This window comes from Protopterus annectens, chromosome 6.part0 (genome assembly GCF_019279795.1).
Source record: "Protopterus annectens isolate FY-2018-M chromosome 6.part0, PAN1.0, whole genome shotgun sequence".
NCBI lineage: Eukaryota > Metazoa > Chordata > Ceratodontiformes > Protopteridae > Protopterus > Protopterus annectens.
The window spans coordinates 1467449416-1467460827 of record NC_056737.1 but is presented as its reverse complement, the minus strand read 5'-3'; the positions used below and the strand labels follow the sequence as shown (position 1 = coordinate 1467460827).

At 36.9% G+C, this 11412-nt stretch overlaps 1 protein-coding gene across 1 annotated transcript in view; it reads left to right on the top strand.

Moving 5' to 3' along the window:
- The window catches only part of LRP1B (LDL receptor related protein 1B), a gene marked incomplete at its 5' end in the record, with an annotated part of 5941474 nt that overhangs the window by 3485885 nt on the left and 2444177 nt on the right, over positions 1–11412 (top strand). The window lies entirely within an intron of this gene.

The following is an 11412-nucleotide window of genomic DNA, read 5'->3' as shown; positions in this document are numbered from 1 at the left end:
CTGAACCACCATAATCTGTTCTTTTCTGCAACTGGAGATATTTTGGCTTCTGCTCTTATGTTCACATTTCTTCTTCTGTCCCACAGTGTGCATCCTACCATGCTTCTCAGGTACTTCATTTCCATCACCTCTAGTTTTCTCACCTGCTCTATCTTTACAGCCGAGGTTTCTGTACCATACAATAGTCCTGGTTGCACCACTATTTTGCACATTACTCTTCAACTTGTTTGGCATTCTTCTGTCGTATACTACAACTGGCACTCTATGCCAGTTGGGTGCAGCCCCTCTGATTCTAGCTTTGACATCTTTATTCAGACTTCCCTTCTCCTCAACCACCCTTCCATGATATTTGCAGCTATTAATCTCTTCCACTGTCTTCCCTTCTATCTCAATTCTCACCTTCTTCTGATTTTCCCAGTTTTCTGTCATAGGTTCATAGGCACGTACTAAGCTATCATCTCAAGGGCCTAAGTAAGCCTAGCCAGCAAGGTTCCCTTGCTTACACCACCCAAGAAAGTTATTTTCCTGTGCCCCTGCCGAGCAGAGCCACAGAGGTGATCCCCGGGGTGTATTTCCTATTTCCCATCCACTCATCAAGATTTTTCTTGAAGAGTGCTAATGAGGAACTTTACTTGACATAGATGGGCAGCTTGTTCCAGAGTATGGAAAGTCTCTGTGACAGGAATCTATCCCTCCAGCATGTCCTGTTTATTGTGGTGACAAGGATTAGGTTCCTAGACTGTGTATCTCAGAGGGATTGGGATTTCTTTAGGTGTAGCATGTCCAACAGCTCTGGGTTTGACATAGCTTTATATGTTAGGCAGAGATCACCTCAGAGTAGGCAATATGCTACTGAGTAAACCTGGAGTTTTTTGAGACAGTCATTGTAGGCATCTGTTTGAGGCCAGTAATGCTCTTTGTGAGGTACTTATGTGACCTTTCCAGCAGTTGCAGATGTCTTGTGAGGTACATTCCAAAAGGGGCATTGTACTCTATAATGGGTCAAATGAGTGCCGAATAGATGGGAACAATTACCTCTTTTTTCCTGGATGAGAACCCTTTTCTGATGAGGTGTGCCATGTAGAAGTATTTCCTGACTACTGTGGTGATGTGATTATCAAAAGAGAGACTACTGCCCACCTGGGTCCCAAGGTTCTCTTATCACACATTTGGCGTTAAGTAGACTGCTGCCTATGTGGTAGTTCTTGGGTACAGAGTTTTTACCAAAGGGGATGACAATGCACTTTTTGGCATTGAGCTTGAGGCCATGGCTCTGATACTAGGCATCTGTCTCAGTGAGGCCCTTCTGTAGGATGTCCATATCATTTGGGGACTCGACTATGGCTCCTAATTTGCAGTCATCTGTGAACTTTATTAGTCAAAGGCCTTCTGTGTTAGCCTGTACATCATAGAAGTAGATACCAAACAGGAGACGTCCCAGGACTGAACCCTGTGGTACTCCACTTGTCACTGGTTTGAACTCTGATTTGGAGTCAGCAACTTTTACAGTGTGGGTTCTGTCAGTGAGCCAGTTGGCAACCCACCTTGTGACATACCTAGTTTAGTGAGTTTAGCTATAATTCCAGGATGGAGGATGGTGTCGAAAGCCTTGGCGAGGTCAAGATAGGCTGTGTGAACCACCTTATCATCATCTACGGGTTTGGTGACTGCCTCAAAGAAGTTGATCAGGTTCAGGAGGCATGATCTGCCTTTCACAAACCCGAACTCGGTGGGAACCAAAGTTTGGAGGTTACCAATGTCTTTGCTTATGAGTTCCATGACCGTATGTTCCATGGCCTTACAGACCAGGCTTGTCAGGCTAATAGAGCAATAGTTCCCGAGATCAGTGGTGGCTCCCTCTTTGTGGAGTGGGATAATGTTGCTGTGCACCGTTCAGTGGGCACAAAGCCTGATGTGAGGCTATGATTGAACATGGTGCTTAGGTGGGGAGCCATTTAATTCTGAAGGTCATGTAAAACACAGCCTGGGATGTTGTCCAGTCCCATGGATGCTGTGTTACTGGCTTTAGAGGGTGCAGCTTTTACCTGCGTAGTTGTGATTACAGGGACTCTGCATTCTTCCTGTATAGATATGGGCCCTTTAAGGGGTGAGAAGAGGGTAAAGTTAGCACTGAACCTATCTGCCAGGATGTTGGCAATATCAGTTGGTTCTGTAATATTCATGCCGTTGTGCTGTAACTCAGAACAGATCTGGGTGTTACCATTGAGATTCTTGACATAGCTATAGAATGCTTTGGGTCTATATTATAACATTGAAGTCTTACAACTTTGAATGTTATATCGAACCCAGAAGGGCAAAACACCAGAAAACCAAACAGTCAGAATAGGAAATTTTTTCCCAGGGAAAAAAATTGCTGTTCTGACAAACATACACACAACACAAGCACACCAAAATAAATATTCCACACACACACTTCACAAACCCCTACACTAAACCATACATACACCACTAGCTATCCACTTACCTTAATCCAACCCTAACCCTGAATTCCATCACTATCGCACATTCACCTTACCCGCTCCCTAACCCTAACTCACCTATCCCACCCTAACCCTCACGTCCACACAATCGCACACTTACCTGACCCGCGCCCTAACCCTAACTCACCTAACCCATGCCCAATCACATACTCACCTTCATTTGCACACTTACCTTAACCCGGTCCATAACCTTCGCTCCACAGTCTAGGATAGCGAAGCTGCAGAAACGGCCCAACAAATACTTTTCCTAGGAAAGTATTCAGTGTTCTGCAGCTTCGCTATTTTCAGCATTCACTCTACTAGGTTCGATATTATAACATTCAAAGTGTGTGTGTATATATATATATATATATATATATATATATATATAACTGCCAAAAAGTCCAGCACTCGAAGATAACAAAAAAGTAAACAGCCGTTTTGGAAAAAAAGGCTTTATTAAGCCAAACAGTCTGCCCCACAGTGGGGCAGACTGCTTGGCTTAATAAAGCCTTTTTTTCCAAAACGGCTGATCACTTTTTGTTATCTTTGAGTGCTGGACTTTTTGGCAGTTGTATTTGGTTGTCTCGAGCACCTTGGGGATACGTGCATGGATTTTTTTGTTGTGTTTATATATATATATATATATATATATATATATATTTTTTTTTTTTTTTTTTTTTTACATATTTGTAACTAGGTAGATGCACTTGTCCATGGACCCTTTTCAGTCACAGTATGGGCCATAAGACAAAAAGATAGATAATTGCAATGCAAGCAGGCAACATTTCTGAAAAAGTAGAAACACAACTAATTATAAAATGCAGGTGTTAATAATTAGCATAATGATTAAGGTGTTTACCTCTCAAATGAAAGGTGCAGGGTTTGATTCTTACTAAGGGAAATACCTAACAACGAAAGTTAACCTTAAACTAGTCTTTATTTTATTTATTTTACATTTGTTGACCAGGAAAGTCCATCTGGGCACAAAGGCCCTTTTACAGTGGAGGCCCAGGGAGAAAAGTTCCAGTAGATGCAGAACAAACAAAATATTTTAAGTTATACAGTATCAAGCATGTCAGACATAATACATTTAAAACACATTTTATAATGTCATAATAATAGATAAGGTAGTAACTGTGCATACAGTAGTAAGGCTTCTTATACTAATTACTCTCTGTACTAATATAGTTGAATAACTATGCAGTAGGATAGATATCACAATACAGAGTACTGAGTTTTATATATATATATATATATATATATATATATATATATATATATATATATATATATATATATCTAGGGTAGAAAGCAAAAGGTTGATGCCATTATGGTATATAAATGAAATGAGTGGTAAATCAGTTTGAGAGGCATAGGTAGAAGGTGGGATGGGTGAAGACAGACTGATAATAGGTAACAGAGGACAGCAGAGGTATAGTAGAAGGGAAGGAAGAAGCAATGATGTTATACTTATCCTGGAGATGGAGCCAGGATGTTGAGATGTACTCTCTTAGATGTGTTGTGAATGCCTATTGGTTTTCAAGAAGCCTGAGAGCATGTGGGAGGGCATTCCAGAGGATAGTGATAGAGAGGACGAGTTTGTCTTTGGAGTGATCAGCTTTGGTAGGGTGGTACTGCTGATGTATGCCTTTTAGTGCCAGATACATATCAGAGTAATATAGATGACTATGAACTAGTAGTATTTGACTGTAATAGAGGTGATGCAAGAGTGCAATTCATTTTAGTTGCTTAAGCAGAACAGTGATGAGTTCTAAAGTTGTGATTTGCAGCAAAGTTAGCTATTGTTTTGTAGCATTGTTCCAGTTTTGTTTATATGGACATTTGTAGGTTAGTTAAGAGTAAGGAGGCATACAGTAGGGTAGGTAGGAGGTAGGCTTTATGTATGATTTCTCTAGTTTTGCCTGTTAGTTAAGGTTTTGTTCTATACAAGAGACTAAGCTTTGGGAGTTTTTTTTTTTCTGATAACAGTTTTTGGATCAAATTTCAAGTTGTCATCCATTGTGACTCCTAAGAGATTGGTGTTAGGAACCTTTTTAATCAGGGTGTCATTGAATGAAATGATTTTGACAAGAGTTCTGCTTTGGGGTAATGTTTCTGGGGTGTAAGGTAGTTGTTTTGTTTTTGGGGGAGGTTAAACAGCAGGTGTGAGTTGTCTAGCCAGGAATCTATGGATTTCTTGAAGTTTTTGTAGGTTAGAGGCTGTCCAGATGAGTACAGAGTCATCTGCATATTATATGAGTGACATGCTTTGAAGCAGTGTGTAGATCATTTATAAATACATTAAATAGGGAGATCCATGTATGGAACCTTGTTGGATTTCTACAGTAATAGGCAGAAAAGAGTATTCCTGCTGCCATTTCACTGTTAGGTAACTGTTAAACCAGGAGAGGGAGGAGGTGGAGTGACCCAAGGAGGAAAGTTTTAGTAATAATTTATGGTAAGACACAATGAAAAATGCTTTGGACAGGTCTAGGAATAAGGACAATACGAGGCTTACAGTATTTCGGTTTTGTGAAGTAGGGAAGTAGTGGTGCTGTGTTTGGGATAAAAGCCATGGGAGGGGTTTGTTTATGATAAGGTATTAAAGTCATTGGTAAAGGATATACTTTTCTAACATTTTAAATTATGTTGACAAGATGGCAATTAGTTTGCAGTTGGAGTAGTCGGGAGAAGGTCCACCTTTATGAAGAGGAAGTCTGTATACCTTTTTTCAAATGGCTGGGACATGAAATTCTAGAATATATCTGTTTATTAGTATACATAATGGATATGACAGACTTTCAGCTGCAATTTTTAGGAATTTAGGTAGAAGGATATCTGCAGCAGAGCTTGTAGTTTATTTTTCTGTAGTTTTAGGAGATATTTTCTTATTGTGAAGGAAGGAACCAATTTGAGTTTGAAGTGAGTTTCCATGGAGTTTTGAAGGTGGGGAGGGTTGGTTTGATGGTGTAACTTTCATTGATAAGTGAAGTTACCGCTTGAACGAAGTATTAAACTTCATTAGTGACTGTTGATAAAGTATCTTCTGATGAGGGGGTGGTTTGTTGACTTTGATTTGGATTTAATAGATTTTGTACAGATGAACAGAATTTTTTAGAATTATTTTGGTATGACTGCTATAATTAAAAATAGTGAAGGTTTTTTTTTGTTTTACTCTGTTTGGTTATATCTCATATTTGTCTGTAGTGTAGAGATTTTTCCTGAGATTTGTTGACAACAGTTTTGCTTTGGGTGAATGCTTTTGGTATGTTTTCTAAGCCTTCTCTCTAAGCAGCAATAGCTGCCTGCTGTTTTTAGATAGCCATGATGCTGGATTCAGTTTATCTCTTTTTCTCCTGATGGGAGCATGGTTGTTCAGTAAACTGGCAAAGGTTTTGTTAAATTTGAAAGTAGCTTTCTCTAAAGGAAGATTTTCTTTTTGATAAATTCCAGTTGCATTGCTTAAGAGTTGATATTAAACTGTCTTCATTACAATTGGATAGGCTATGCATATTCTTGTATGCATGATATTTAACTGAATTGCATACAAGCCTGTTAGCAAAAATGAGCAGGTGGTCACTAAGGCTGTCAGTGTGCTATAGTTATAGATATTAATGGGTTTAGTTGAGAGAATCCAATCGAGAGTAGAGGCCTTAGAGTAAGTCTTGTTATGTCTTGCTAGTGTATTGATGAGCTGAGATAAAGCATGGAGGTTAATACTGTTAGAAGGGGTATTAGATACAGTTTGAGCCTTGTCTATGTTAAGGTTCCCTAGGATGACGATTTCTTGGAGAATAATTGTAGATGCCCAGGATAGTATGTCCTCTGCTGTGCTGATGCCATTGCCATGGGGAATATTTAAGGCTATACTAAATACGGTCATGTAAGAGTTTAGCTTGAGGAGAGCAATACAAATCTCTGCATTTCTGAATAAGGAATTGTTTTTCTAATAAAAGGATGTGTTCAATTATTTTGTATATATACTAGCTATCCCACTTCCATTGTATGGATATATGGTCTGTTCAAAAGATATTCTATCCCGGAAGGAGGATTTTATTGTCTTTTACTTAAGGTTTTTGACACATTTCTGTGATACTGAAGATGTCAAGGTTGTAGTGAGATATGAAAACATGCAGTTCAGTTACTTTGCTACAGTTGCTTGTAAGGTTTAATATTTATACATTTTAGATTTGTTTTACCTGCATTGCTGGAGTGAGTTGTTACATTATTAATGGCTGAGTAGGCCTTTAGGGGAGAGGCAGTTGTGGTTCCACCTGGGTTTGGTTTAATGTCACAGCATAGTTGCAGACTAGGTAGTGATAGCTGGACTATATAATGTCACTTGGTTTAAAATTGGTTATTTGTGAGTAATTGGTGGGTTGTGTTACTTACTTTTATATATGTTTGCTTGTAAAGGTGGATGCAAGGTAGGTTAAAAAGGTTGTGGGCTCTAGTGAATGAAATATGGTAGAAATTGCCACTGAGAGCAATAGACTGAGCAATGGGCATAAAACTGGTGTTGACAGGTTTATGATAGTTGCCACTATGTTCAAGAAAGAGGAGGGAAGTGAATTGCAATACTTTGAATAGCATGCAGATTGTTCAGTTAATGAAAATATAAACAGGATACTGATAGAAGGCTGCATAGTGTTTGGTTGTTGGTTGGGTGAAGTGGGAAAGGTTGTTGAGTTCAAATTTAAAGGAAACCAGCTGAGAGACAGAAAAACAATAGGACATAGTCAGTGCGTATGTGATTGTAAACTATTTCATGGTGGAGATTAACATAGGATAAGTGTAGATTATGTGGGGGTGGGTGGGAATTCAGGGTAGGCAAGAGGAGAGTGGAGTGAGCCCAAACATAGTGAGGACAAATGGAGCATGCTGAACCTATCAGGTATCTCAGTGGAATGCAGTTACTTCCTCACACAGATAGTTTTCTACTAAAGACTGCCATGAGGTAGAATGTTTATGGACACAAAAATGAGGACATTGAACTCTACTTGAGGTGAATCCCAACATTTGAAGTTATTGTTATGGGATTTATTTGCTTTCGCCTGAGAAATTTTACATTGCTAGAATACGGTATGTTAAAGTGTTAATTTAGCTTCACCTTAAGCAGCATAAGGCCTGCTGCTGAAGTTGAGGGAGGGGGCATCCTTCCATCAGATTCAACATGGCAGTAGTGAACACACCAATGTAGAAGTGAGGGAATACAAGATATTTCAGAAGTTTAATTTGATTCTTGGAAACTGCCTTACTTTGTTTTTAACTGAAGGTATTTCATCTTTTGTGCCTTTACACTGGAGTGGAATTCAGCTGTAGAAGTTCTTTTGCATTGAGATTGTCTTACCTTTGCAACAGGAATCAATAGGGATGCTATGTGCTCAATGCACTAAGAAAAGACAGATTAAAATATTTAGGATTGTTTTGTAATTGAACTGGGTAGATGAAGTATGTTTATTATTTTGTGCTGTTCTGAATTCAGAAGTGTTTGACCAATTCAAGTTATACACTATATTTCACAGTAGTACATTTGTGCTTTATATCCTTTAAACTGGAAAATATGTTCCCAATATGTCTTGGTAGGTAAGTTTGGGATTATTAAAATGGAAGCTTCTAGAGTTTAAAGACTCAGATGCCTATAATAGACCCAACCAAAAATTGTATGTAATATTTATGGTTCTGTGTGTTTGCTTACTGCAGAAGAATCTGCTCTGTAATTCAGAAAGAAAAAAAATGAAAGCCTTATGCAAGAATACAAAGAGTTTATCATACATAATAGTTGTAAATGAAAATATATTCTCAGATCTATCTAAGGAAAGCCCTGGAGTGTGAGTCCTCTGATACGTTTTAATATAATTGGCTGTGCATCTTTTGCAAGGAGGTTTATAAGCAGCCACACTTACATATTTTTGAATACTGAGATTTTACTTTTCTCCTGGATACCTAGGGAAGGAAATGTTACTTTGGATTAGTGGATGATTTTTAAATAATTTCTATTAACCCAGTCATCTTAAATACTTTAAAATGGGGGTATCAGCTGTCTTGTTCTTTTACACTGCAGCCTGTGTCCTGTGTGTGTGTGTGTGTGTGTGTGTGTGTGTGTGTGTGTGTGTGTGTATGTGTGTGTGTGTGTGTGTGTGTGTGTGTGTGTGTGTGTGTGTGTGTGTGTGTGTGTGTGTGTGTGTGTGTGTGTGTGTGCATTGTATCAAATAAGCAAACAAAAGCAGCTTTATTTAAATTTGGAAGTAAAATGAGGAACAAAACATATTTCAAGATTAGTATTTTTGTGAGACTTTGTTGTTATATAAACCCTTTGCATTTTGAGTTGTTATATACTTAATCCAGAAGTAACTCCTTTCAGAGACATCCAAATACATCACATTTTCAAGAAGACTTTTACTATACTGTATTTTTAGGATAATCACATGGAATGGTAGCTCAATTTGATCCTTACTGCTGTTATTCTCAAATGCAAACTCCGTGTTAGCTAAAATAAATGGAGATGTTTGTAATGTAATAAAGTATTTTGTAGTACCACAGAAATTGAACCATTTTTGAGAAACCTGAACAACTTAGAGAATGATTTTCTAGTGAGAGGCTATGAAAATCAGATGTTAAAAAACATCCTGGAACCCATTATAGAACTGAAAAGGACTGAAGCACCTTCACTCAACCTCCCCAGTAGAAAAATGTTAAGTAATCCCACAGAGAATAACAAATGCAAAAATAGCTGCATCCTGACATACACTTTGGATTATCACAGTATCAAAAATATTATTGAAGAAAACTGGGACATTGTCACAGGAAACCCTTTTCTGATTAACATCTTAGGTGAAGCCCCATCATTTGTTTATAGGAAGGCCAGGAATATTAGATGTTTTGTTGAATTTAAACTTAGACCATGTGAGAAAAGCATTAAAAGATGTGAAACTAATTGTACATTTTGTATATTTATACAGCAAGGTGATAGTTTTTATCTTATTTAAAGAAGATCATTAAAACCAGTGCAGGGGGTGACTGTAACACTAAAAAAGTAATTTTTAGGGCACAGTGCAATGAATGTGATGCATTCTATGTGGGCAAGACTGTAAATAAACTCAAGCAAAGGATTTCATGTCATCTGTCAGAAATCCGCTCTGGATATAAAAATAATGCACTAGCCAAACACCTTTCTCTTCATAAAAGACACACATGTTTTAAGTTCCAGATCCTGGATCGCTTAGACATGGGGGATCTTGAAGGAGACATCCCAAATTTTCTGGAGAAACATGAACTCGTGTGGCAATTAAAGCTGAACTCTTTTAGAAAGCCTGGACTAAACTATTACTGTTCAATTAAAAGTGCACTGGAACTTAGAAAATTGCCACATTGTTTACATGACTAATTGTATTTTATTTTATTTTTTTTCTACAAATTGGTTTTAAATACCATTTTAAATCATTTGAAATTTAAGTGTATATTTTGTTTCCATCATCATACATATATTTTTTATTTTTATTTTTTTCTGGTTCTCTTTTTTCCACTTTATTCAAAATGATGGTAATAACAATACTAACTAATTATACAATTATATAGGTTTTTAGGGTTCTTGTACACAAACCTGAAGAAGTCTAGAAGGACGAAAGCGATCTTTGTTAACAATAGGCTATGAAAATAGAAACTGATTTTTACATGCAAAATGTATATGTATATATTTATATATAATTTTTGATCGCAAAATAAACTAAGGTTGATATATTTCCAGCCATGTTGTATATTGCCTTGTATAAAATCACAGACTTAATAATCTACTTAATAATTTGGTTAAATAAGATGTACCATTAAAGAACATTAGGGCTATATATTATTATGACAGCTACTAGGTAGGGCAGGACCAGCTCGAATGTCACACTGATGGGAGAAGGGAAGTGAATTTAACATGTGTACCAATAACACTTTGTTTTACAGCACAATAAACCACTCCCATGCCTGATAAAAAGTATATATATATATATTTAGAAAGCTTGTGAGGAAATTATTACTCTATTTTTGTTTTACTTGGATCGCTTGTCTGTGTACTTAATAAAGGATTTTTGACTGGAAACAGACTGCCTATCTTGCTTGGATTAATTTCGAACACTTAGTAATGCTGTAGAATTATATATTTTCTATTATTACTTTTTGACTTGACGAGTTTACGTTCGCTACTTCTACTACTATTGTCTGATCTGATTAATATACAGTGATTAACTAGAAATATATGGAATGAAAATCTTCCACACAGAAAAGTTTCTTACACTGTTTTATTTTTAGACCCACTACACTATAATGGGTTGTTTTGAGACTTCGGGGATACCACGGAGATTACTTGTTTTTTGATCTATCATACAAAGATGTAAAGTCTAGTAAGTTCTAAAAAGTGACATTGGTACAGATTTGCAGAAAATCACTGGAGCTGGAAATTGTCAATAAAAATGAAGCAACATTAATATGTAGCAGAAAGTATCAAAAGTTTGGAAGCTAAAGTAATGTAATATGCATTAAGCATATATGTTCATGCTGATATGTGAGCTGATAAAACAATAAAATGTACATTCCACATAGAAGAAGTGTGAGCTTACTTCAAGAAAATATTAAAAATCAATTTAGTAAAAAACAGTTTAGTAAGTGAAAACAGGAAATATTAAGTAATTAGGTATTTGTACCCTTAAGATTCAGATTCTACTCTAATTTAGAATATAATCTGATGCTGGTTTTAAAAGCAAGGAAGTTGTTTGATGTCAAGTAGTAAAGAAAATGTTGTTACATAGTTTAGCTGTGTTTGGTGAGTATAAGGACTCACAATCAGAGTTGCTCAATTTTTGGAATTCTGATAGTGATAGGTTTATAGTGCGACAAATAAAAAAATTCTGTAGCTCTATAGTGCAATATTCAGTAGCTACTCCAC